The sequence below is a fragment of the Nomascus leucogenys genome, chromosome 6, assembly GCF_006542625.1.
Source record: "Nomascus leucogenys isolate Asia chromosome 6, Asia_NLE_v1, whole genome shotgun sequence".
NCBI lineage: Eukaryota > Metazoa > Chordata > Mammalia > Primates > Hylobatidae > Nomascus > Nomascus leucogenys.
Genome location: NC_044386.1, coordinates 74,139,679 through 74,166,548, shown reverse-complemented (window position 1 = coordinate 74,166,548; position 26,870 = coordinate 74,139,679). Strand labels below are relative to the sequence as shown.

The 26,870-nt window shown below is 43.2% G+C and overlaps 1 pseudogene; it reads left to right on the top strand.

Moving 5' to 3' along the window:
* Window positions 1–18,910: 18,910 nt before the first annotated feature.
* Window positions 18,911–19,337, top strand: LOC100586884 (annotated as a pseudogene).
* The last annotated feature ends 7,533 nt before the right edge of the window (window positions 19,338–26,870 follow it).

Sequence of the window (26,870 nt, the reverse complement as noted above, 5' to 3'; positions counted from 1 at the left end):
CACCAACAGGAGAGGACTGAACACAGCAGGAACCCTCTGAGGGCTGAGCTCTGTGCAGCAGCACAGGTGGGACACTCATGACAGAGCCTGCCATCCTTTAATTTTTCTCCAAGTATTTTCCACAAAATGAATAGACGTCCCAACCTCTACTGACAGGAAGGAGGTTCAGTCTCTGATTTTGAGGGCTGCCCTGCCCTCCGCCCACTGCTCACACAGGGCTATGCCAGGCCAGGTGACTGTAGCACGCACAGGGTTATGCCAGGCCAGGTGACTATCCCCGTCACGTGGGACAAGCCTGCAGGATCCCTGGGCCTGGCCTCCAGCTCCTTCAGGCCCATTCCCTCTCAGGCCCTCCCACCACCTTGGGGACATAGAAACTGCAGACCACAGCTGCTCCTGGGACCGACCAGCATCTCCCCTCACCTGTGCAGAGGCCTGTAGCTCCTGCCTGGAAATTTTAGAACTGACTTTCTCTCCACCTGACATGAGCTGAAAGGCCCATGTAGCAGAATCCTTCCCAAACAGCAAACTACATCCCCTCCCCAACCTTCACATCCTCTCCCAAGTTGAGGGACCCGCTTGGGAACAGCAAAGAAAGGAAAGAAAAAGCAGAAGAGTTTGCCTATCAAAACCGCCTGAAACGGAGCTTGCAGTGAGCCGAGATGGCACCACTGCACTCCAGGCTGAGTGACAGACCGAGACTCTGTCTCAAAAAAAAAAAAAAACAGCCTGAAAGTTATGAACCCAGGAGACGGAGCTTGCAGTGAGCCAAGATGGCACCACTGCACTCCAGCCTGGGAAACAGAGCGAGACTCCGTCACAAAAAAAAAAAAACCGCCTGAAAGTTTACATCCTGCCCCACTGTTGTTGGGAGCAGACCCTTAACTCTCCCAGGACAAATGCTCTCGTTATGTTGACTTCACACTCTGGCATCTGAGGCCACTCGGAAGGCCTGGGACACAGACCACCACAGTGCAATGAGGACTGAATGGGCTGCATGGTCTTGAGAAATAAATGCCCTCAGGAAGAAAAGAACTCAGAAGGAAGTTCCTCTCAGATGAGAAGGAGTAAAAGTCCTTCTCTCTCCACGTGGATCCACATCCCAGAGACTCTAGCCTGGCTTGGGAAAGCTCCCAGAAGAGAGGCCAGCCCACAACATGTTATCTCATTTTTGTTCTTACCTATTGAGAGGTGACAACCTGCTAACAGTCCTCACTGGCTCTGGGCGTCTCCTCCGGGCTGGGCTAGAGGAGCCCTTCAGCCCGCAGCTGCGCTTTGGGGGCCCCTCTCTGGGGCTGGTGGAGACCCGAGCGGGCTCCCTCTGCTGGCAGGGAGGTGTGGAGAGTGAGGGGAGGGCAGGAGCTGGGAGCAACGCTGGCAGGCTGGAGCAGGTTCAGGGCGGGTCCCGGCTTAGTGGGCCCCGCACTCCGCGCTGCTGGCTGCTGCTGGGCTTCATCGGAGGCAGGGTCCCCTGCGTGGACTGCCTTTCCCTCTTGGTGGGGTCTTTGGCTGTGATGGTAGCTCTCCCTCTCTTTTTTGCTTCCCCTCTTTTCCTCTGCTCCCGCTGGGCTGCTGGAGTGCCTGGGCAAGGTACCCCAACCGTGGCCAGAGAGTACCAGTGAGAGATGAAGCCTGCGCTTCTGGGATGGGTGGGGACTTGGAGAACATTTCTGTCTACCTAAAGGATTGTAAATGCACCAATCAGCATTCTGTATCTCTAGCTAAAGGTTTGTAAATGCGCCAATCAACACTCTGTCAAAACGGACCAATCAGCTCCCTGTAAAAAAGGACCAATAAACTGTAAAATGGACCAATCAACACTCTGTCAAAACGGACCAATCAGCTCCCTGTAAAAAAGGACCAATAAACTGTAAAATGGACCAATCAGCTCTCTGTAAAATGGACCAATCAGCAGGATGTGGGTGGGGCCAAATAAGGGAATAAAAGCAGGCCATCCGAATCAACAGCCGCAGCCATTCCAGTCTTGTTCCATGGTGTGGAAGGGTTGTTCTTCTGCTTTTTGCAATAAATCTTGCTGCTGCTCACTCTCTGGGTCCACGCCGGCTTTATGAGCTGTAACTTCACCACGAAGGTCTGCAGCTTCACTTCAGAAGCCATCAAGGCCACCGACCCCCTGGAAGGGAGGAAGAAGTCTAGATCTGCCACCTTTAAGAGCTGTAAAACTCACTGCGGAGGTCTGCAGCTTCACTCTTGAAGTCCGCAAGACCAGAACTCACCAGAAGAAGGAAACTCTGGATACACCTGAGCATCTGAAGGAACAAACTGAGGACATGCCATCTTTAAGAACTGTAATACTCGCCGTCAGCGTCCGTGGCTTCATTTTTGAAGTCAGTGAGAGCGAGAACCACCGTAGTTCTGGACACACCCAGATCCTTCCCCTTCTGTGCAATTCGCAACTTTGGAAAAGTCATGTTTAAATATTGCAGTGTGGTCTCTTTTGTCCACGTGTGATACTGGACATGGAGAGCTGTGTGTCCACGTCTTCCAGCTTTAGGAATTGAAGGAAAAGAGGGTGTGTGTCTGATCACAACAGGGACCGCAGCACCACTTGTTCGCACAACCTTATGACTCAGGAGGGCACGTGCATGTGCACCTGGCTGTCCTCCCAGGCTTTCCAGCGGCTCCAGCCTCAGTGGCGGTGCCATTCATCCCACAGAAGCCCATGAAAGCTTTTGCCAGATGCCCACGGACACACGACAGGACTCTCAACGTGTGGGGTGGGGTGTACGTGGAGCAGGCTGCATTGCTGCAGGATGCGGACAGGAGTCTTCCTCAGTTTAAGGTAAAGGTGGGGTGCCAGGAACACTCCAGAATGGGCCCTCACGGCAGCAGCAGGGAAGATTCGTCTCAAAGGATGTTGGCTGGGCACTCTGGCCCCTGGGCCTGGGTGGTAACACAGGCCAGGGGCAGGCTGGGGACTGCAACTGGGTCGTCTTTCCTATCTTATCCTGAGAACAGGACCAATTTAGTGACCATCAGTCAGAGTTTGCCTTGGAACCGAGATGGGGCCACTGGTGAAGGCGGAGCAGCAGGTAGTATCCCTCTGGCTTTCCAGCTAAGGAAAGCTCTGTTTCAGGTCTGGGGAACTGTCCGTGGTTGTCCAGTTCCAAGGTTGGTATGTCCAGGCAGTGCCCAGGCTTGTCTTCTCTGCCCACCTGCCATGCCCAGGCAGAAAAACGCTAAAGTCACAACTGTGATCCGCGTGATTTTATTTTTTTGTCTCTGTTCAACTTTTCTATCACCGCTGCTCCGGAAACTCCTACGTATGGCAGAGTGCTTTCCACTGAGCTCCGTTTTGAGACGGTGGTCACCGTGCAAGCTTTTAATGATGCACAGCCATGCATAAGGTGAATTTTCACACCATTTCACTCAAAAGTCAGAGCCACAGGTGAGCTTGGACGGTAGGGGGGTTCTGGTAAGGAAAAGAGAAAACAAAGTCTCAGAAGCTGCAAGGACAGGGCTCACAGAAAATTGAATCGCGCTTGTCAAAAAGCAAACGCGTGACTCCATACAAATATAGGATAGACGTGTGTTGCTGCTTTATTTAACTCATCAGTGAAGAGTCCAGCAGGAAGGCAAAGGTGGTTCAAACAGAGTTCATGGAACAAGGTCTAGAGAATCAATCGGAAAGGAAAGAGGGAAAATGTCACTGAAATAAGTTTGCCAAGTGGTGGCAAACCTGGCTAATGTCCTGAGGTTGCAAAAGGAAAAAAAAAGACTGAACAAAATGCTGAAGGCTTTGATATGATGATCTCCACTGGACAACAATAGTTTGCATCTCTACTAACCAAGAGCAAGTTCACCAGTCACCTCACAGGCTCTAGGCTTGAATGGTGCAGAATCTAAAATGACCCCAGGGTTTTTCACCTTAATCCCTGGGACAGGGAACATGATGAAGCACCTTGCTTACAGTTATACTCTGTTACCTGGTAAAGGGGATTTTGCAGATGTGATTAAGGTTACCAAATTACTTGACTTTGAAGTCATCAAAAGGGAGGTTGTCTGGGTGGGCCTACTTTAATCACTCATGCCTTAAAGGCCAAGAGTTTTCTCCAGCTGGTGGCAAAAAGAAAAGTAGGTGGAGGTGGGTGCAGGGGGTTTCATGAGTTGGAGGTTCTAGGTTTTTGGGATAGAAGGGCCATGTAGCAAGAACCTGAGAGCAACCTGAGGAAGCTGAGAATCAGGCTGGTGACCGGGAAGGAAATGGGACCTTGATTCTACAATTCCACAAAACCTGCCAACAACCTGGATGTTACTCAAAACTAGAGAAAACAAACAATAATTAAATAAAGCAGGGCAAGAAGTGCAAGAACAGCTCATTTCATAGTTCATTCATAGCCTTTCCAGCTGGCTTCCAGTTCCCACAATCTTTGCATCATCCCAAAGAGAAACACACTTGACAGGACACCCTACCATCAAATCAAGCTTGTGTTTTTCAGATATTTTTGACCAACACCTACATCATAGGAAATATACTTAAAATTGTAACCCAATACATGTGCGCATGCACACACACACAGAAACACGCACTTGAAACTAAAGGTTCACAAAAAATACCTGATATGATGTGCTATAGGCTGAATTATGTCCCTCCCGCAAAATTCACATGTTGAAGCCCTGACCCCCAGGACCTCAGCATATTCCTTTATTTGGAGAGGGAGGTCTTTATAGAGGTGAGTTGAAATGAACTCTCATGGGTGGGCCCTAATCCAGTAGGACTGGTGTCCTTATAAGAAGAGGAGATGAGGACAGACATGCAGGGAAATGACTATCAGAGGACAAAGGGAGAAGGCATCTTGCTGTCTACAAGCCAGGGAGAAGGCCTCGGAAGGAACCAACACTACAGGCACCTTGATGTTGAATCAGCAGGCTTCAGAACAGTGAGACAATCCATTTGTGTTGTGTAAGCCCTCCAGTCTATGGGACTTTGTTACAGCAGCCCTAGCAAACCTAATGCATGATGCATTCCAGTAGTTTCTAATCTATTCCTTTTCTTTGTTTCTTCTTTCTTTTTTTTTTATTATACTTTAGGTTTTAGGGTACATGTGCACAATGTGCAGGTTTGTTACATATGTATCCATGTGCCATGTTGATTTCCTGCACCCATTAACTCGTCATTTAGCATTAGGTATATCTCCTAATGCTGTCCCTCCCCCCTCCCCCAACCCCACAACAGTCCCCGGAGTGTGATGTTTCCCTTCCTGTGTCCATGAGTTCTCATTGTTCAATTCCCACCTATGAGTGAGAACATGCAGTGTTTGGTTTTTTGTCCTTGCGATAGTTTACTGAGAATGATGTTTTCCAGTTTCATCCATGTCCCTACAAAGGACATGAACTCATCATTTTTTATGGCTGCATAGTATTCCATGGTGTATATGTGCCACATTTTCTTAATCCAGTCTATCATTGTTGGACATTTGGGTTGGTTCCAACTCTTTGCTGTTGTGAATAGTGCCGCAGTAAACATACGTGTGCATGTGTCTTTATAGCAGCATGATTTATAGTCCTTTGGGTATATACCCAGTAATGGGATGGCTGGGTCAAATGGTATTTCTAGTTCTAGATCCCTGACGAATCGCCACACTGACTTCCACAATGGTTGAACTAGTTTACAGTCCCACCAACAGTGTAAAAGTGTTCCTATTTCTCCACATCCTCTCCAGCACCTGTTGTTTCCTGCTTTTTTAATGATGGCCATTCTAACTGGTGTGAGATGGTATCTCACTGTGGTTTTGATTTGCATTTCTCTGATGGCCAGTGATGATGAGCATTTTTTCATGTGTTTTTTGGCTGCATAAATGTCTTCTTTTGAGAAGTGTCTGTTCATGTCCTTTGCCCACTTTTTGATGGGGTTGTTTGTTTTTTTCTTGTAAATTTGTTTGAGTTCATTGTAGATTCTGGATATTAGCCCTTTGTCAGATGAGTAGGTTGCAAAAATCTTCTCCCATTCTGTAGGTTGCCTGTTCACTCTGATGGTAGTTTCTTTTGCTGTGCAGAAGCTCTTTAGTTTAATTAGATCCCATTTGTCAATTTTGGCTTTTGTCGCCATTGCTTTTGGTGTTTTAGACATGAAGTCCTTGCCCACGCCTATGTCCTGAATGGTATTGCCTAGGTTTTCTTGTAGGATTTTAATGGTTTTAGGTCTAACATTTAAGTCTTTAATCCATCTTGAATTAATTTTTGTATAAGGTGTAAGGAAGGGATCCAGTTTCAGCTTTCTACATATGGCTAGCCAGTTTTCCCAGCACCATTTATTAAATAGGGAATCCTTTCCCCATTTCTTGTTTTTATCAGATTTGTCAAAGATCAGATAGTTGTAGATATGCGGCATCATTTCTGAGGGCTCTGTTCTGTTCCATTGATCTATGTCTCTGTTGTGGTACCAGTACCATCCTGTTTTGGTTACTGTAGCCTTGTAGTATAGTTTGAAGTCAGGTAGCATGATGCCTCCAGCTTTGTTCTTTTGGCTTAGGATTGACTTGGCGATGCGGGCTCTTTTTTGGTTCCATATGATGCTGTTTGAAACAAAATCGATTCTAGGATCACAAATAGACCACACATGCAGGTTGAAGAACTGAGAGAAGTCTAAGATCCATTTTCTACACCAGTAATTGAACACGTGTTACTAGTAGCTTCAGAAATGAAAAAGTCTCTCTCTATATATATATCCAAAACAGAGAATCACCTTGAGGGAGGGAGTCTAAATATAATGGCTTTAACAGAGGAAATGAATTCCTCCAATCATCCCTGACACAAACATAATGAATGATACCTTCCAATGCTCTTTGAAAAAGTAAACAAACTCGAGTTTAAGGAGAGTAAGGCAACTTTTCCAGCTCTTTCTGAAGCAATGATCAAGAAAGATCTTGGTATTTCCATGTCATGCTGCAGAGAATAAAGCCAGGAGTCAGCCAGGATTGAGCCTCTAGGCTTGTGCTGTCCATCCTGGAAATTTTGGGAAAGAAGAGTGGGTACCTCTGGGGCTGGAGAAATCTCTTCTCTACCAGAAAGGCAAGAAATTATGCCAAGCGGGGTGTGGTGGCTCATGCTTGTAATACTAAAACTTTGAGAGGCTGAGGTGGGAGGATTGCTTGAGCTCAGGAGTTTGAGATCAGCCTGGGCAACATAGTAAAATCCTGTCTCTACAATTTTTTTTTTTTTTTAATTAGCCAGGCTTGGTAATGTGTGCCTGTGATCCAAGCTACTCAGGAGGCTGAGGTGGGAGGATTGCCTGGAAGTCAAGGCTGCAGTGAGCTGTGATTGTGCCTCGGCACTCCAGCCTGGGTGACAGAGTGACAAATTATACCCAAATCACATGAAAATTTACAGTATTTCTAAGAGTAGAGTATTGCCAAAATGACACAGTCCTGTTTCCACGAATGCTAAGAAAACCATGATCTCGGAGTAAATATCATTGTCATCCTGCGCATCACATACTGCATGTAATGGGAGGGGTTAGAATAGTCATGAGAATATGGTCTGGAATTTCACAGCTTAGTAAACACGTCCCACAGATAGTATGTTGAGGCCTATTGGCTCTTTCATGAGTCGGGTGTTGGTGCACAGAGGGGCCAGGCCTGGAGAATGGGGAGAGGGCCCCATGCTCTGGAGCCAGGTGGGCGTGAGGGCCTGGGCCTAGCCCAAACCCGCGGTGAGCCTCTGCTTCCTGGGGCTCACTTTATACTGAGGGCAAGACAACATTGCTTCAAGCTGCAGTGAGGAGTAAATATGTTAGTCCTGGGAAGCACTTAGAATGGTGCACAGCCCCACCCCCACCCCATCTACCCCCCACTGTCCCAGTCCCTCCGTCTGCCCCACCCCACTCCGTCTGTCCCAGGGTGTCAGTCTTTATTATTTGAACACGAAACACCCAAGGCCCTTGTGAAAATGCAGGTTCTGTTTCAGCGCCTGGGGTGAGGCCTGAGATTGCACTTTCTTAACCAGCTCCCAGATGTGATGCTGAGGACGCTCGCCTGTGGGCCCTGTTTTGGGTAGCAAGCATCTAGAACATGCAACAGAAACTGCTTGTTCCTCAGAGACAGAAGAGGTTGAGTATGGTTAACCATTTTTACATATCTGTTTTTTTAAAAAACACGCTTGGATGCCACCATGCAGGAAGTACAAACGAAGGGCTGGAACACACCTCCTAGCCAGGCAGCTTGGACAGAAACATAATGAGAAGCACCTGGGCTTCATGCAGCTGGCATCGCTGTGACTGAGGGGACTCTCCAAGCCCTCACTTCCAGGGATGCCGGCCATGCACCCAGCCCAACCGCAGCTTCTGCTCAGCTGGTGAAGCTTACAGGCTGTGAAAGTTGGTGAAATGCTTTGTGTTCAATCGTCTGGGGTAGGCTTCAGGTATCCAAACAGGGGCGGGGGTGGGTGCGGGGGGGCAGGGCTGAGGCTGGAGCAGAGGCAGCTTTGCCATGGAAGCTTTGCCGTGGAAGCCAAGCGGGGCCCTACTTTGGGATGCCCTACGGCTCTTGCACCTGGGTCCTTACTGGCATTTTTTCCAGAAACCAACCACGTTTCAGAAAGCATCACAAACACCCACCCCTAGTTCTGCCACACTGGCTAACCAAAATGTTTTCCTGCTCAGCTTCATCCTTCACCCTGCCCCCTCCCCCTCCAAAACTTGGTGGGCCATGCTTCTGGAAGAGTGAAACTCTTCAATTTTATTTATTTATTTATTTATTGTCTTTTTGTTTTTTTTGGTTTTTTTTGAGACGGAGTCTTGCTCTGTCACCCAGGCTGTAGTGCAGTGGCGCGGTCTCGGCTCACTGCAAGCTCCGCCTCTCAGGTTCACGCCATTCTCCTGCCTCAGCCTCCCGAGTAGCTGGGACTACGGGCGCCTGCCACCACGCCCGGCTAATTTTTTGTATTTTTAGTAGAGACGGGGTTTCACCATGTTAGCCAGGATGGTCTCAATCTCCTGACCTCGTGATCCACCCACCTCGGCCTCCCAAAGTGCTGGGGATTACAGGCATGAGCCACCGCGCCCAGCTGAAACTCTGCCATTTTAAAGTCACACCATTTCCCTACAGCACATCCCGAATGCTCTCACCCCAGAAGGCAGGAGGGGAGCACCAGAGCAAGACCTGGGTGCCCATGTGCACAGGGGCATGATGCCCAGCAGGTGGGTGCAACCCACATGTCCATGGAGGGATGAGCGGATCAGCACAATGTGTATGCACACGGTGGAGTGTCATTCAACCTGGAAACAGAAGGGAGTTCCGACACATGCTACACTAAGGATGAATGCTGAGGACATGATGCTACTGAAATAAGCCAATCACAAAGTAAAATTCCTGTGTGAGTCCACCCACATGAGGCACATAGAGGTATCAAGTTCATAAAGGCAGAGTCTGTGGGGAGGGAAAAATGGTATTTAATGGGGACAGATTTTCAGTTTTGCAATATTAAAGAGTTCTGGAGACTGGTTACACAACAGTATGAATGTGTTTAATCCCACTAGACTCTACACTTAAAAAAATGGCTAAAATCAGTGCTTTGGAAGGCTGAGGTGGGAGGATCACTTGAGGCTAGGAGTTTGAAAGCAACCCAGCAACAGAAACCATGAAATCTCCATCCAAGGAATACCCTCCACAAGCTACACCAAACCAACATGAAAGTGAGGTTGTGTGAAGGTGCGCTTGCTCTTCAGACACCTCAGCGCAGTCCTCTAACTTCTTTCCAAGTGGATTGATATCATCTCTACAAAAATTTAAAAATTAACTGGGCATGGTGGCGTGTGCCTACGGTTCCAGCCACTGGGGAGGCTGAGGTGGGAGGATGGCTTGAGCCTGGGAGTTCCAGGCTGCAGTGAGCTGTGATCACACCATGCCACTCCAGCCTAGGCAAAAGCAAAATCTTGTCTCAAAAGAAACCAAAAAAGGCTAAAGTGGTAAACTTTACGTTATGTATATTTTACTAAAATTTTTTTAAAAATATTTTTTAAAAGAATTCTTCAAGGAATCCTCCCTTAGGACATGATGGGCCTAGAATCAAGATCTCTTTTCTCTTCTGGAGAGTGTTTCTTGTTTCCACCAGGGGCTCATCAGAGGTGGCTTGAGGCAGGACATACACAGAACTGTGAAATCTCCATCCAAGGAATGCCCCCAAATGCTACCCCAAACCAACATGAAAGTGAGGTTGTGCAAAAGGGAGCTTGCTCTTCAGACACTTCAGCACAGTCCTCTAACTTCCTTCCAAGTGGGTCATGGTATCTGATGCCCTATGGAGCTGGTCCTGCACCTTCAATGTTGGGGGTGTCATAGTCTGTGTGTGCTGCTGTAACAAAATTCTGCAGACTGGGTAATTCATAAAGAACAGAAATTTATTCTTTCACAGTTCTGCAGGCTGAGAAATCCAAGATCCAAGCACCAGCAGGTTCGGTGCCTGGCAAGGGCCCAGGTCTCTGCTTCCAAGATGGTGCCTGTTGCTGCATCCCCCGAAGGAAAGGAAGGTTGTGTCACCACATGGTGGGAGGCAAAAGGGCAAGCCAGCTGAATGCTCTCTGAGGCCCCTTTTATGAGGGTCTAATCCCACTCAAGAAGGAAGAGCCCTCGTGGTCTAATCACCTGCAAAAGTCCCTCCTCTTAATACTATCACATTGGCCATTAAGTTTCCACACCTGAATTTTGCAGGGGACACATTCAAACTGTAGCAGAGGGCCTCACAGCCGAGCAAAAGTTCACTTGATTAAATATATATATCTTGGTACTGTAATCCTGTTATGTATCAAATACAGGCAGAACTGCGGAAAATCAGGAGATGTTTTTTGGGGATAAGAAGGATAAAAGTCCAACCTTATGTAGTAAGACATTTTATCCTTAACTGGCCAAATGATAATTCTTCCTTACTGAAATCCTTACTCTATCTATCTATCTATCTATCTATCTATCTATCTATCTATCTATCTATCATCTATCTATCTATCTATCTTATCTATCTATCCTATCTATCTATCTATTTCTATTATCTATCTATCTATTATCTATCTATCTATTTCTATTATCTTTTATCTATCTATCTATCTATCTATCTATCTTTTATCTATTCTTTATCTATTATCTATCTATCTATCTATCTATCTATCTATCTATCTTATCTATCTATCTATCTATTATCTATTTATCTTTATCTATTATCTATTTTCTATCTATCTATCTATCTATTATCTATCTTTATCTATCTATCTATTCTATCTATCTATCATCTATCTATCATCTATGTATCTATGTATCTATCTATCTATCTATCTATCTATCTATCTATCTATCTATCTATCTATCATCTATCTATCAACTATCTATCTATCATCTATCTATCATCTATGTATCTATGTATCTATCTATCTATGTATCTATCTATCTATCTATCTATCATCTTCTATCTATCTATCATCTATCTATCAACTATCTATCTATCATCTATCTATCATCTATGTATCTATGTATCTATCATCTATCTATCTATCTATCTATCATCTATCTATCAACTATCTATCATCTATCTATCATCTATGTATCTATGTATCTATCTATCTATCTATCTATCATCTTCTATCTATCTATCTATCATCTATCTATCAACTATCTATCATCTATCTATCATCTATTATCTATTATCTATCTATCTATCTATCTATCTATTATCATCTATCTATCACTATCTATCTATATCTATCTATCATCTATTATCTATGTATCTATCTATCATCTATCTATCATCTATCTATCATCTATCATCTATGTATCTATCTATCTATGTATCTATCTATCTATCTATCTATCTATCTATCTATCTAAGCTGCTGGCTTAAAGTGTGTCTTACTTGAAAGCTCTCTCAGACCACAGTGTGGGACAGAGGCCTCCATTAGTGCTTCTCACACCAGCACAGAACTTTGTATTATTCTTACTTGGAGGATGTCAAATTAAATTTATTCTTATGAAAAGAAATTGTTCACAGGAAAGTCACAGGTTTTAAGAGAAATGAAATCATGACGCCTGTGAGTTGCACATTTAGAATGCAAGTGCCTTTCTTCAGGAGTCTGTGACAAATTGTTGTGTCATCAGGATATCACATGTTCCAGCTGCCTTCCTAGACTCTTAACAGAATTCCCAGACCAGGATAGATCCCATTCTCCTTTTCTACATCTTCCCACTGCAAACTCTGGCCTCAGATAAGAATATTGCTTTGGCATGGGGTGTAATGCTATGAGAAATAAAGTTAATTAGGAAACGTTTGTGTCTAACGTATTGAATATATGAAATTTAATTACTTTTCTGTATCAACTCTTAGAATTGTCTGTGAATTGAGTGGCAGGGGTGAGGATGAGCTCACAGTAGGCTGGGTATGCATTTTGCCTTCTGGAATTCAAAGAAGTAGGTCCATGCTGTCAGGGCCCAAGCTTTGCTCTCCGTCTCTTGCTGCCCGCACATCTCTTTCCCCTGCTGTGTCCCTTGGACTGTCCTGGGACAGCATCCTCAAGCCCTCCCCTGTCTTCCATTTCTGCTGTGCCCCATGAATCGCAAGGAAGCCTTCACCTCCATTCAGCCAGTCAGCCCTTACCTTTCTTTCTTTTCTTTTTTTTTTTTTTTTTTTTTGAGACAGAGTCTCACTCTGTGGCCCAAGCTGGAGTGCAGTGGTGTGATCTTGGCTCACTCCAACCTTTGTCACTGGGGCTCAAGCTATTCTCCTGCCTCAGCCTCTCAAGTAGTTGGGACTACAGGCACACGGCATCACACCTGGTTAATTTGTTTGTATTTTTAGTAGAGACAGGGTTTCACCCTGTTGCCCTGGGTGGTCTCGAACTCCTGAGCTCAGGAAATCCACCCGCCTCAGCCTCCCAAAGTGCCGGGATTACAGGCATGAGCCACCATGCCAGGCCCTCTTCTTAAGTGCTTCTAGTGTTTGATGACTATTAGATTTTGGTGAATATTAGATTTTGACAAATAGCATGCATGTTCTAACATCTTAGAACCATTTTTTTGAATCAAAAACAAATTTAAAGGAAGGGATATTATATTTTTTCCAATAAAAACAGGAAAATGGACTTGGTAATGGCTGCCTGCTAGGCAGTAAGTGATTGAAGAGTGACTTCATTTCAGAAACATAACTGCTTTCATCTTTCGGTAAATGAGTCTAAGACATTTCTCAGGGCACATATATAAAATAAGGCTAGACATTTTGATAAAACTTACGTCGTTATTCAAACTACAGGAAGAGAATCCAAATGGAAAAAGCAAGGCAGTGTTCTTCAGGCAAAGCCTTTTTTTTTTTTTTTTTTCTGAGATGGAGTCTTGCTCCACTGTTGCCCAGGCTGGAGTGCAGTGGTGTGATCTTGGCTCACTACAAGCTCCGCCTCCCAGGTTCACACCATTCTCCTGCCTCAGCTTCCCGAGTAGCTGGGACTACAGACGCCCTCCACCACACCCAGCTAATTTTGTTGGTTTTTTTTTATATTTTTTAGTAGAGACAGGGTTTCACTGTGTTAGCCAGGATGGTCTCGATCTTCTGACCTCGTGATTCTCCCACCTCGGCCTCCCAAAGTGCTGGGATTACAGGCGTGAGCCACCGCACCTGGCCAGGCTAAGCCATTTTTATTGAGCATTTACCCCTAGAGGGAGTTCTACAGCCCACTGAAGGCCAGGCCTGACTGCATCTTCCCAATTCCCTGTTATCAAGAAATGCTGGGGCGGGTACGGTGGCTCACGCCCGTAATCCCAACACTTTGGGAGGCCGAGGCAGGTGGATCACTTGAGATCAGGAGTTAAAGACCAACCTGGCCAATATGGTGAAACCCCTTCTCTACTAAAAACACAAAAATTAGCCGGGCGTGGTGGTGCATGCCTGTAATTCCAGCTACTCAGGAGCCTGACCGATGAGAATTGCTTGAACCTGGGCAGCAGAGGTTGCAGTGAGCTGAGATTGTGCCATTGGGCGACAAAGTGAGACTGCCTCAAAAAAAAAAAAAAAAAAAAAAAGAAACGAAAAGAAACCCTGTAGCTAGCGATGTAAGCCGTGCGCCACTAGCTGGCACTGTCGCTCACAGCACACTGTAGGCCTCTGCACCTTTTGCCTCCCTAAGAAAGGCAAAGAAGAATCCCAGTTTACCACGGTGTCCTGTGCTGCTCAGCCTCCGACTCGTGTCCCTCCCGTCAGAGGCCTTCCACGGAGCTCAGCCCCTCTCCAGGGCTTGGAGGACGGTGGCAACAGATGAATCTACATACAGGCCTGGCATGTGCGGGCTGGATCAGCTGGAGTTTGAAGGAGAGAATCCGATTCAAAAGAGAGCAGGGGAAGTGGTACCGAGAGAAGCAAGGCAGAGGGCAGCGTGGAGTCTGAGAGCGGGAGGGGGCACTTTCAGCCTCAGGAGACGCTCCTGGCAGAGGGCTAGGGCCTGAGACGGGGCAGGGGGCGGGCAGAGGCTGTTTTCCTCCCTCCCCACCTTCCTTTCTGCCCCCTCAGGGCCAGCCAGCGCACAGAGCTCTGCCACCGTCCTTCAGGTAACACTTCACACTGCCCTTTCCGTGTGGCCTCAGTTAACACACGGTATGTAAAACAAGGAGTTGAGGTGAGACCTCTACCGAATTATAGTCATACCGTGTCACGGTCCTCGAGGCACCTTTTCTTCGTAGAGTGGGAACAAGACCCAGAGTACATGGGATGATGAAACCTGAGGGTCAGCGTGGCAGGAGCTGTCAGTGAGGAGTGAAGGCAGAAAGAGAGGGACAGACACCACCGCCCACCCCGCCGCAGTGCAGTCAGCGAAGGCAGGGGGATGGGCTGACTCAATGCATTCACCCAATGAGTGGGTCGCTCTAAAATACTCATCATTTTTTTCCAGGGCAATATTAGCATTGGCAGCTTTTAAGAGCACCTCAGAATCTGCTCAGAACATATGAATCCCTGCTTGACTCCTAAACCATGGGATGATTTAGAAGTGGGTGATGTGCCCAAGGGTGAGAGTTGAAGGAGAAGGGGGCGGAGACTGTGTATTCCCTGACATTCCCCATTCCCAGACAACCCTGGGATCATAAGATTTGGTGACAGCCTGTGAGCGGTGCCCTGGGAGCCACATTTGCTTTCTTAGTACTATGCTTTGCTAATGTTTGGGAGGGGGACAGCTAGTACATCACACATGTGACAGCCCTGCTGTGCACAGGGACAATCTCCCTTCCAGGCCAGGAAACAAGTGGGTTCTATAAAGGACACTGAACACATTCCTCTGGAGTGGAGCAAGGCGCTTTTCAGTTTTGGCAGCCCAAGGACGAAAAAGTCCAACCACATCCTGCAGTGGAGGAGAGACGGAAAGTCGAATTTAGGGATTTGCTCTCCACCCTTTCACTCTCACACCGCACAGGCACCCCCAAGACCGAATGGACAATTGTAGTGTTATTTTAAGATTTAAAATTTTCCAGAGTTCTGAAACACCTTTGAGAACTTTCAAAGAAAGCTATTTCTGTCCTTTGAAGGTTAGGCCAACATTTAAACTTCTACCTGAATTGTCCAGCTTCTGGCATAGTTAAGCACTTCCCAGCTTCTCCAGAGAAAGCTATGTTCAGGATGAGAAAGTTCTTACTGTGCAGTAATGTGGGGTGACACTGCTGGGGGTGAGCAGAGCCCTAGAGAGACTGTTGGAGATCACATGTTTCCACAGGAGTCCTGAAGACATGCAGAGGTGGAATAAGATCTCCTTCTGTTGGGCTTCTCCCTCTCCACCGACACACTCTAAGCAACTTGAGAAGGCCTAACATTGGTGTGGAAACCATATCTTCATACTTCTATGGGTCACAGACAAATTTATACATGACAAAGGCAAAAGATCATTTCCATTTCTTTCATGAAATGGAGTAATTGCATAGTTTTTCTGTTACCAAATTCAAATTCACTTAACTGTAGGAATTTTAAAATTTACGAAGTTAATCATAAATGCACTCCAACCTCTTTTCTTCTAACTCAGCCTTAGAATTTCAGAGATAAGGATGTTCATCCTCAATCAGGGGATTGGCCCTTTCTTTTTACCGCTCCATTCTCATGTAGGAGTGATTCGTATGCACAAAGGACTATGTTAGTGAAGGGAGGCTGATGCTCACATGAGGGTCACATGCCTCTATGCAGTTCACAGTTAAATATGAAATTGAACGTCAACAAGCAGTTTGGTACAACAATGGGATATCATTCAGACCATCCCTATAAATAGCTGGCATTTATTGAGGACTCACTATTGCCCCAGAGACTTTCTAAGTACTTTATATTTATTAATTATTTACTAATTGTACTCATAGGGTAGGGCTTCTCAACTTCAATAAGATTGACACTTTGGGCTGTGTATTGTAGTGTGTTTAGCAGCATCCCTGGCCTCTTTCCACTAAATGCTAGTAAGATCCCCTCCCAAGTCATGAAACCAAAACTGTCTCCATACGTTGCCAAATGTCCCCCGGGAGTTAAAACCACTATACCGTCACCCCCAGGTGAGAAACCACTGCCCTATGGCTGTTCCAAGAAACATGAAATGATTGGCAGGAAAGTAGGTGTGGAAAAGTTATTTGGACCTAAGCTATGAACTGTGAGAAATGTTCCCAATGTCTCTGAACACAACAGTTTATGTTGGGAAACCCTCCACGGAAATTAAGGGGGCAAATTCCGCTTAAGAAAGAATTCTGGAAGTGACATCTGCAAGATGGCAGAATAGGAAGTGCCAGCCCTTGTTCCCCTCAGAAACACTGATTTAATAACCATCCATAGATATAATTACTTTTCTGAGAGCTCTGGACTCCAAGCAAGAGTATTCAACACCTTGATGGGGCACAGAAATGAGAAAAGACACATTGAAAAGGGTAAGAATATTTTTACTTTACCCACACCAACCCTCCTCCAGGTCAGTAGAATGCAGCACCAAGACAGATCTCCTTGGCCCATAAGTTCTCCCGTGGGGGAAAGAGAGCATGCAGTGAGCATCTGACTCTTCTGTAGCCTTTTGGTTTACTGCCTGAGAGACTCACTTCTGTTATGTCTCACCCAGAATACTGAGTGAATCAGAAAGGCTAGATTGGCTGGGGGCTGCTAAGAACAACAAAAATAGATGAGGGCTCTCAACAACCAGCATGCAGACCTCAACAGCACATTGGTGGCACACAGCAGCAGGCCACCTGCCCATGGACCACAGCAGCAAGCCTGCTTACCCACTGACCCCAATAGTTTGCCAGCCTATGGATCCCACCAGCCAGCCCACTCAGAATCTCTGGCCAGCCTGACTGGTGAAGGGCTTTCACTGATGAAGCCAGCCTGTAAAGATTAAAAGAGATGACTCCTTCTTCAAAAGTACAGGCACCAGTGCAAAGCCATAAGGATCACAAAGAATCAGGAAAATACAACAATGCCAAAAGAACACAATAAAACCAATAACTGATCTTTTAAAAGATGGAGACCTAAGAACTGCCTGGAAAAGAATTCAAAGTAAGTGTCTTAAATAATCTCAGTGAGCTATTAGAGAACACAGAAAGAAAACCACATAATATCATGAAAACAATACATGAACAAAATGAGAACTTCAACAAAGACATAGAGATGATAAAAGAAAATAAATTTTGGAGCTGAAGGACACTGAAAGCTTTCAGTGGATTTCTCAGCAGAAACCTGGCAGGCAAGGACAGAGTGGAATGCTGTATTTGAAGTGCTAAAGGAAAAAACTACCAACCAAGCATACTGTGCCCAGCATAGCTATTCTTCAAACACTAAGGAAAGATAGACTTTCCCACACAAACAAAAGCAGAAGGAATTCATCATCACCAAATCTGTGTTACAAGAAATGCCAAAAGGAGTTCTTCAATTTGAAAGAAATGGTTGCTCACATGTAACAAGAAAATATCCGAGGGTATTAAACTCACTAATAAAAGAAAAAAAGACAAATTCAGAATATCCTAATATTGTAATTGGGGCAAGTAAATCACTTATTTCTTAAGTATGAAGACTAGAAGATGAAACTATTAAAAATGATGGTAACTACAACAATTGGTTAAAAGATAGGCAATATAAAAAGATGTAAATTGAAAAATGAAAAAGTCAAGATGGGGCATATTAGTGGAGAGTTTATTTTTGTTACTTTTATTCTTTGCGGTCGAATTAAGTCATTATCAATTTAAAATAACCTATTATAACTATAAGGTGTTTTTTGTACACATGGTAAACACAGAGCAAAAACCTATAGTAGATATGCTAAAAATAAATTGCACAGAATCAAAACATACTACTAGAAAAAAATCACTTAACCATGAAGGAAGACAGTAATAGAGGGAAAAAGAAGAAAAGGTCTAAAAAACAACCAGAAAACAAAGTGGTGGTAATAAACCCTTACCTATCAATAATAACCTTGAATATAAATGGATTAAATTATCGAGTTAAAAGACAAAGAATGACTGAATGGATAAAAAACAAGACCCATGGCTGGGCACAGTAGCTCATGCCTGTAATCCCAGCACTTTTGGAGGCCAAGGTGGGTGGATCACAAGGTCAGGAGTTCGAGACTAGCCTGCCCAACATGATGAAACCCCATCTCTACTAAAAACACAAAAATTAGCCAGGCATGGTGGCAAGCGCCTGTAATCCCAGATACTCAGGAGCTAAGGCAGGAGAATCACTTGAACCCAGGAGACAAAGGTTGCAGTGAGCAAAGATTGTGCCACTGCACTCCAGCCTGGGTGACAGAGCGAGACTTCATCTCAAACAAACAAACAACAACAAAAACAAGACCCAACTATATGCTATCTACAAGAAACTCATTTCACCTAAACCTACGTGATACAGCAACAGCATCTCAAAGAGGGAAGCTCATAGCAATAAATGCCTACATAAAAAGGTAGAACCAGTGGAGGAATGTGGAACCATGGCCACTATAGTTGCTGTTTGCAGTGGTCTGGGGAGGAAGAAGTTGACACACCTTGTAATGGCTGCTGTTAGCCTTACACATCCCAGGGCTCACATGGTGCTATGGAGAAGAGGTTGTTCACAATATAAACAGATATCCAGCATTGAGGACCTGCCCATTCCAATGGAAAATTCTTATAAAGAAGCCCTTGAGAAATGTATCTTGTGTGGAAAGCAGGTAGATTTTAAGAATGTACAGAGTCCCAGTTTATTTCTCCATTTGTTGGATGCATTTGTGGAAGGCACAAAACAGGTGTTTGTGGAAAGAAATAGAAATCACAAAAGCAATTAAGAGAGCTCAAATAATGGGGTTTATGCCAGTTACATACATGGATGCTGCATATCTCAAGGACCCTAAAGTTTGTAACATCAGATATCAGGAGTAAATTATATCATGTTACCACCAATAAACTTATTTTACAGTAAAAAAAAAAAAAAGTAGAAAGACTTCAAATAAACAACCCAGTGACACACCTCAAGGAACTAGAAAAGCAAGAAAAAAGCCAATGCAAAATAATTAGAAGGAAAAAAAATAAACATTAGAGCAGAAAAAATTAAATTGAAACCAAAGAAAACCATATAAAAGATCATTGTTGTTTCATTTTGTTTCGTGTTTTAGTTTAAAGAGAGTTTATTCAAACACAAAGATTTAACACTGTAACCCAGGACATGCTTCCAAGTTGTCTTGGGGAGTGCTCCAGAGAACAAATGAGAGACTCGAGTTTTTAAAGAAAACAAAGGATAAATCAGGAGAATTGGCTATTACCAAAGTTGTTCATCAGCAATTCTCATTGGTTTACAAAATGACATTGGTATGAACCAGTTGTCTATCCATTGTTCAACGATAGTGTGTATGGCATTGTATGGCTACTTGCTGTCAGTTAGTCTAAAGCCTACATAGCAGGTGGCTTCACGAGGTAATTATTTAACTCAAGGGGGAGTGAGACTTGACCGCTATTACATTTTAAATGCTTTTCTGAGCCTAATTTAAAGATTTATTTCTCATATCCCCCTTTTGAGTAAAATCTTTATTTTTGAAAGAACTGATCAAAATCTGAGTGTCAGAAAGCTCACTTCTTATAGTCCTGTCTCACACTGAGGAGGGAAGGAGGAGAAGTCTCAGTGAGGAATTTTTATTTTAAGAGCACTCAAAAGTAAAATTAGGATGGCATCACAGAGTGGCAAAGAATGAGACCTCAGTCAGATCATTGATTTATCACCTGTTGAATCATCTGTAGTCTTTGGAAATGCCATCATTTTAGTTTTCTTGGAAGAAGTAATATATAAGGATTATAAGCAAAAAAGAGAATTTGTATGAAAGAATGAAAAAACAAAATGATCAGTTTCATTAGGAAGCCAACCAAAAACATCATGAAGAAAATTAAATCCAGGTTCTTCTTTAGGGATTGGTTGTAACCAAGAAATAATTCAGAGTTTAGTCCAAATTGTAGGAAAATAATAAAAACTCAGAAACAGTGGTCGGGGCTAGAATCTAATAACAAATGTATATCATTTCCTGTGAAACAGTTTTTCTTTCTCTAGTTCCCCATTTTTTACCAAAGAGAAATCTTAGTAGGACCAATTTACTTGCAAAATAAGTTTCCATATGACATTTGACCTGTTAATTTGTATGAAATGCAACAAGAATAGTGATTAGCCCTAAAGACAGCTTTGTAAGTTGGCTTTGCTAGAGCTTTTTCATAACAAATTTCAGATTAAACTTTCAGAGCCTCCTGAGGCTGGGAAGACAAGCCATGAATTCACCATTAGACTTTGCCTGTAATACTTATACAAGTTGAGTGAATTCCTGTCTTCTCAAGGTCCCTAATTATCTTGAGGTTCCTGGGCCTGTCAGAATGTGATATTCTTTTCTTACTGTAAGGTCAGGAACCTTGTAAGAGAACTATGTAGATAATGTACCAGGCCAGTCTTTCTCCAAGACTATTGGCCTGATAAAGTCAATTTCATTCCCTCAAGGCAGTTTGGTCATATCCGAAAATGTGTCATTCCAGTCATTATGTTGTGGAAAACAGATTCTTATTGAACTTATGAAAATATCTATATTGCCATAAAATAAGAACACTCAAATAGTTCCCAAATTTTGGAGAAATCAGGTCAAGAGAAAGGCAAATGTTTTAATTTTGCTCACAAAACTCTACTTTACCCAATTGCTATAAGCTATAAATACCTCAAAAAGAAAAAAAAAATGTTTGGCTCTGAAAACAAAATATAAAAAGAATTGGTAATGTTTCAACCAAAAAAGTCATAAAAAGCATTTCAGTCTTCTATCAGTTCAGTCCCATGTAATTAACTTTTGTTCCACTTGATGTTGGGTTAGCAATCTTCATAAGCACATCAACTTTTTCTTATTACTATTATTATTATTATGATGATTTTGAGACAGAGTCTCACTCTGTGGTCCAGGCTGGAGTACAATGGCGGAATCTCAGCTCACCTCAGCTCAATCTCCACCTCCTGGGCTCATGTAATTCTCCCACCTAAGCCTCCCAAGTAGCTGGGACTACAGGCATGGGACACCATGCCTGGATAATTTTTCTACTTTTAGTAGAGACAGGGTTTTGCCATGTTGCCCAAGCTGGTCTTGAACTCCTGGGCTCAAGTGATTCACCAGCCTTAGCCTCCCAAAGTGCTAGGATTACTGGCATGAGCCAGACGCCGGGCCCACATAAGCTTTTTAACTGAAGTCCTGAAAGTTTTTACCTATTCCAATGGTATTATCTTGAAAGTTATGAGAAATCTGTGTTCACAAGTACTTGTCAATATTCTTTCTATGAATTTCCTTTTGCTGACTTGTCAGGTTCTGAGTTCCCTTCACTGCAGCTTCATGCAGAATGGCTTTGGTGTCCTACTCACAATGTCAAAACTACATGGTCCAAGGGAAAGTGTCCCCTTTGCCTCCTGAAAGTTTACAAAGGCTACTGCAACCTTCAACAGGTTCAGCTGTACAAAAACAGCCCATGCCCATACCAGGGTGCCAGCTGTCAGTGAAGCAGTGGAAGTCAAAGGAAGCCTGCTTCCGGTCCCATCTTGGTCACCCAAATGTCAACTTATGTTTACTGATTTATTATAAAGGATATTAAAAAGACACAGATGAAAAGGTGCATAAGCTAGGTCTGACGGAAGGGATTCAGAGCTTCCACGCCCTCCCTGGGCATGCCACTCTCTAGGAACCTCTATGTGTTCAGTTCTCCAGAAACTGAAAAAGTTGTTTTTTTTTTTTTGAAAAGATAAACAAAATCACCAAAGCTTTAGATAAGTAAAAACAAAGAGAGAAGAACCAAATAAATTAAAACAAAATAAAAAGGAGACATTACTACTGATACCACAGAAACACAAAAGATCATTAAAGAGTATTATGAACAACTATATGCCAACAAATTGGAAAACCTGAAAGAAATGAATACATTTCTGTACACATATAACTTACAAAGACTGAACCATGAAGAAACAGAAAACCTGAACAGACCAATAACAAGTAATGACATTGAAGTACTAATAAAAATTCTCCTATTAAAAAAAAAAAAGTCCAGGAACTGACAACTTCAGTGCTGAATTCTACTAAACATTTAAAGAACTAGTACCAATCCTACTCAAACAATTCCAAAAAATTGAAGAGAAGGGAATACTTCCAAAGTCCTTCTACAATGCCAGCATTACTGCAATACCAAATAAGGATACAACAAAAAAGATAAGGATAAGGATACAACAAAAAAGAAAACTACAGGCCAATATTCCTAATAAATATAGATACAAAAAATTCTCCACAAAATACTAGCAAACCAAATTCAACAACACATTTAAAAGAACATTTGTCATGATCAAGTGAGATTCATTCCAGGAATGCAAAGATGGTTCAACATACACAAATCAACAAATATGATAAATCACATTAACAAAGTGAAGAACAAAAGCCATAATGATCATTTAAATAAATACTGAAAACATTTTGTAAAATTTAACATTGTTTCATGATTAAAACTCTCAACAAGCTGTATATAGAAGAAATATATCTCAACACAATAAAAGCTACATATGAAAAGTCTACAGCTAAAATCATACTAAATGTTGAAAAAGTTGAAAGCCTTTCCTCTGAAATCTATAACAAGACAAGAATGCCCACTTTCACTATTTTTATTCAATATAGTGCTGGAAGTCCTAGCTGTAGTAATTAGGCAAGAGAAGGAAATAAAGGACATCCAAAATCCTTAACAAGCATCAGTACAAAAATTCCCAACAAAATCCTGGCAAACCAAATCCAGCATCAAATCAAAAAGCTTATGCATTATGATCCAGTAGGCCTGATCTCCAGGTTGCAAGTTGGTTCCACATATGCAAATCAATAAATGTGATTCATCACATAAACAGAACTAAGGATAAAAACCACATGATTATCTCAATAGATGCAGAAAAGGCATTAGATAAAATTCAAAATCCAGATGCAGTGGCTCACACCTGTAATCCCAGCACTTTAGGAGGTTGAGGCAGGTGGATCATGAGGTCAGGAGATCGAGACCATCCTGGCTAACATGGTGAAACCCCCTCTCTACTAAAAAATACAAAAAATTATCCAGGCGTGGTGGCAGGTGCCTGTAGTCCCAGCTACTTGGGAGGCTGAGGCAAGAGAATGGCATGAACCAGGGAGATGGAGATTGCAGTGAGCCAAGATCGTGCCACTGCACTCCAGCCTGGGTGACAGAGTGAGAAACCATCTCAAAAAAAAAAAAAAATTAAAAATCCATTTATGTTAAGAAGTCTCAATAAACTAGGTATTTAAGGAACATACTTCAAAATAATAAGAGCAATCTATGCAAACCCACAGCCAACATCATGCTAAATTGGCAAAAGCTAGAAGCATTCCCCTTGAAAACCAGCATAAGACAAGGATACCCTCCTTCACTACTCCTATTCAACATAGTATTGGAAGTTCTGGCTAGGGCAATCAGGCAAGAGAAAGAAATAAAGGACATTCAAATAAAAAATGAGAAGAAATCAAGCTATCCCTGTTCAAAAATGACATGATCCTATATCTAGAAAACCTCAGTCTCAGCCCAAAAGCTTCTTAAGGTGACAAACAACTTAAGCAAAGTCTCAGGGAACAAAATGAGTGTGCAAAAATCACTAGCATTTCTTTTCATTGGCAACAGTCAAGTCAAAAGCCAGATCAGGAATGAACTCCCATTCACCATTGCCACCAAAACAATAAAAGACCTAGGAATACAGCTACTAGGGAGGTGAAAGATCTCTACAATGAGAATTAGAAAACACTGCTCAAAGAAACCAGAGATGACACAAACAAATGGGAAAACATTCCTTGCTCATGGATAGAAAGAATTAGTATCATGAAAATGGCCATACTGCCTGAAGCAATTTATAGATTCAATGCTATTCCCATTAAACTGGCACTGACATTCTTCACAGACCTAGAAAAAACTATGTTAAAATTCATATGGACCCCAAAAAGAGCCTGTATAGACAAGGCAATTCTAAGCACAAAAAACAAAGCTTGTGGCATCACATTACCAGACTTCAAATTATACTACAGGGCTGCAGTAACCAAAACAGCATGGTACTGGTACAAAAACAGACACATAGACCAATGGAACAAAATACACAACCAGAAATAAGACCACACACTTAACAACCATCTGATTTTTTACAAACCTGACAAAAACAAGCAATGGGGAAAAGATTCCTTATTCAATAAATGGTGCTGGGATAACTAGCTAGCCATATGCAGAAGATTGAAATTGGACCCCTTCCTTATACCATATACAAAAATTAACTCAAGATGGATTAAAGACTTAAATGTAAAACCCCAAACTGTGAAAATCCTGGAAGATAACTTAGGCAATACCATTCAGAACATAGGCATGGGCAAAGACACCAAAAGCAATTGCAGCAAAAGCAAAAGTTGACAAATGGGATCTAATTAAACTAAAAAGCTTCTCCACAGCAAAAGAAACTATCAACTGAATAAGCAAACAACCTACAGAATGGGAGACAATTTTTGCCCACTATGCATCTGACAAAGGCCTAATATCCAACATCTGTAAGGAACTTAAACAAATTTACAAGAAGAGAACAAAGAACCCCATAAAAAAAAGTGGGCAAAGGACATGAACAGACATTTTTCAAAATAAAGCATACATGCAGCCCACAATCATATTTTAAAAAATACTGAAAATCACTGGTCATTAGAGAAATACAAATCAAAACCGCAATGAGATACCATCTAACACCAGTCAGAATGGCTACAATTAAAAAGTTAAAAAAATAACAGATGCTGGTGAGGTTGTGGAGAAAAAGGAATGCTTATACACTCTTGGTGGGAGTGTAAATTAGTTTGGCTATTGTGGAGGACAGTGTGGCCATTCCTCAAAGACCTAAAGACAGAAATGCCATTCGACCCAGCAATCCCATTACAGGGTATATACCCAAAGGGATATAAGTCATTTTATTATAAAGACACATGCACATGTATGTTAACTGTAGTACTATTCATGATAATGAAGACATGGATCAACCTAAATGTCCAAGAATGATATTTCGGGTAAAGAAAATGTGGTACCTATACCCCATGGAATACTGTGCAGCCATAAAAAAAAGAATGAGATCATGTCCTTGGTAGGGACATGGATTGGAGCTGGAGGCCATTATCCTTAGCAAACTAACACAGGAACAGAAAGCCAAATACTGCATTTTCTCACTTATAAGTGGGAGCTAAATGATGAGAATACATGGACACATAGTGGGAAAAAACATACACTGGGGCCTTTTGGAGGGTGGTGGGTGGGAGGAGGGGAAAGATCAAGAAAAACAACTAATGTGTACTAGCTTTAATATTTGGGTGATTGTTGGGGAACAGGCCCCCAAATATGGCCATAAACTGGCCCCAAAACTGGCCATAAACAAAATCTCTGCAGCACTGTGACATATTTGTGATGGCCATGACACCCACGCTGAAGGTTGTGGGTTTACCAGAATGAGGGCAAGGAACACCTGGCCCACCCAGGGCGGAAAACCACTTAAAGGCATTCCTAAGCCACAAACAATAGCATGAGTGATATGTGCCTTAAGGACACGCTCCTGCTGCAGATAACTAGCCAGAGCCCATCCCTTTGTTTTGTCCCATAACTTTGTTTCCCATTAGGAATACTGTTAGTAAATCTATAGACTATAGAAACAATGCTCATCACTGGCTTGCTGTTAATAAATATGTGAGTAAATCTCTGCTCAAGACTCTCAGCTCTGAAGGCTGTATGACCCCTGATTTCCCACTCCACATGCTATATTTCTGTGTGTCTTTAATTCCTCTAGCACCACTGGTTAGGGTCTCCACGACCGAGCTGGCCTTGGCAAGTGGTACCCATACGTGGGGCTCGAACCCAGGTTGAAAGGTCACCAGAGCAATGGTTGGAGAACTTGGAACTAAGCTGGAGGACACCCAAGTATGCTTAAGCAATCCCCATGGTGAGTAAGAAGGGGAGATTGGAAGCATCAGGGTAACAGTGGGGCAAGTGTGGGCTCTGGTTCATTCCACCTTGGAACCTTTTTACACTGATAATAAGAAAGAAGGAAAGTATAACGAAGTAACAGAAGAAGTGACAGAGCAGGTTTGTTTGCCAGCTAAAGCTAAAGTGGAAAGGAGGAAGAGGTTCATCCCTATCTTTCTGCACCCTCTCCTTATTTTGAAGAAAAAGAGTGGCCTGACCCTCCAGATCTTTCTTTTGCAGAGGAAACTGGGTGAAAAGTAGTTGCCCCAGTGACTGTTTGAGCAGCACCATGAGCAACCGCTCTCAGTTCCATTCAGTCAGGAATTCAGCAAGCTAGAAGAGAGGGTGATTTAGAGACTTGGCAGTTCCCTGTTAGAATACACCCCCAGATCAACAGGAAATATT